Source organism: Echinococcus granulosus (assembly GCF_000524195.1).
Source record: "Echinococcus granulosus chromosome Unknown EG_S00085, whole genome shotgun sequence".
Classification (NCBI taxonomy): Eukaryota; Metazoa; Platyhelminthes; class Cestoda; order Cyclophyllidea; family Taeniidae; genus Echinococcus; species Echinococcus granulosus.
Window position 1 is genome coordinate 295,441 of NW_020170465.1, and position 2,233 is coordinate 297,673.

Genomic DNA, 2,233 nt, shown 5'->3' on the forward strand with positions numbered 1-2,233 from the left:
CAAATGAGCTCAAGGACAAAGTGTAGCATAAACGAGGGATATTTTGGCTTCTTTATGGTTCTGCTGACGTGCACTGCCACTTCTAAAATGCGTCAACTGAATGCATCATCAGTTTTACTCTGATTGCATGAGGCGCATGTAAACATGTGATGTTGTAACTTGCCTCTTTAAAATTTGGGCTTAGGTGCCTTTAAATGAAAGAATTATTTGAGCAAAGTGTTTTTGTGTTAAATCTTGGTTGAATATGAAGGCAAGTTGGTGTTTATGCAAAGGAATATGAGAACACAAAAATTATGACGTTGCATATCTTGCTGAATTTTGCGTAAACTTAATTGCTTAATTGTCAAATTATTCATGCTTCAGTCCTACCGATTTTTCAAACGCCAATTTCTAAGACTAATAAAAGTAGGAGCACTCTGGATGAGGGCAAGTAATAAGACTAGTAGGGTAGACATTCACAGGCTCATCAGTAGTAGAGAAGCCCAAATCTTTTAGAATGCGTGTTACTTTCGTTTTTGAGAAGCGCGATTGCAATATCAAATCCACGGGTACAAATACTAGTAAAAAGGACCTGATCTGCGCAAATAAATGCCAAAGACAGTTTTGATTGTAAATCAAATAAATGCATGTGATTATTAGTACAAACTTGACGACCTGTTCTAAAGCTTTCATTTGATACCTTTTTTGGCATATTTCAAAATGTTTTCGGGACAAGAGGGACCCAAAATGCACGGTTCGTTTAAGGTTTTGCTTCATTCAGCTACTTAAGAGAACGTTTTAGTGCAAAATGGGGCAAGAGATGAAGAGAGTGAATTGGAAGTGCAAGAGAAATCCGACTTGTGCCACTCGAGTGTTTTGTGTGCGTGTGCCGAAGAATGCTGCCTGGTTTACAAATCGCAGCAAACATTTTGCACTGTGTATTTCACCTTGTTTTATAGGTAACTTTTCTCTGCACGACTGTCTCTACTTGGTGCATTTGTCGTCATTCGGTCAAATTATTAAAATCTAAAATGAAAAATTCTCTAATTTTTAAATAAATTGAGGTAATGGGTCCCACAACGAAGTTAGGAAAATGTTTACTTTTGACGATATTTATGGAGACTGCCCTAGATACAGAGGTGCAGCTAAATGTGAAGAATGATTTAATCCAATCTGATTGTGACCTACAGCATAAAATTAAATGCTGAAATCATGCGGCCTTCCACAACTCAATACCCATTGTTAGCCATGTGGAAAAGGTTTCGCAAATACGTGTTAGCTGGTCCTATAACGAAGACAAGCGCAACATGTGAAATATTTTCTTTTCGTTTATCTCGAATAATAAGAGCAATGGAGGGCGGAAAAACAAAGGATCCGCTACAATGCGTGCAAATTCGAATTAGCAGCACTAGTTAATACATTTGCGTTCGCTTTGTGCCTTGTCTAACTGCTCAGTAAATGCCTATTGTAAGCACCATAATTTCACTGATTACTCGTGACTCAATTTTGAAGGTAAAGCAACACTTAGATCATAAGTCCTTCCAAATAGCAACTAAATTTGCAACCAGTGCAATTTAACTTACCAGGAGAACAGCGTTGGCGATAAGGTGGGGTGCGAAAGTGGTTAAAGCGTTGGCAGCAGACACGGTTAAAGGAGTAATCATGTCAATCATTTATCTAGTAAGCTGAGAACGATTGGAACTATAGGAGTTAGTTTTTTTGGTGAAGCGACAAATTAATGATAAGTAGACACCTGGGAAAATTTGTACATTTTAAAGAGAATATTTGCAGACAGAATGTCCATTAAAGTCATAGTATTGAGCTAGAGATAACAATACGAAGAGTTTTGAAAGCAGTAAAATGAGCAAGAGAATGGGCTTTGCCCGGTGTACACCTCAAAGCATAAGTATAGATATTTCGACAAAAAAAGAAAGGACAAAGAATGCTCTTCTTCAAATCTTATTATAAACTACTTGGAAAAGGTCCTCACTCAAAATGAAGCTCGACTGATCGCAACGTGCATTAGAAGGGAATAAATGCCGGGTTTTTTTTACAGATTCAAATATGACCTTAGCTTTATAGAAAACACAATTATTTTTAAAAAGAGAGATGTCTGAAAGCCCTACAATAAGGGCTCTTGTTTCCATATTGCAGATCAGTCTGTGCCTTCCCCTTTCCTTCAAATATTTCAATGCATTTCACATTTTGCCTTCTCGCATGACACCTCTTGATAGGCAGATGACATGGAGACAGG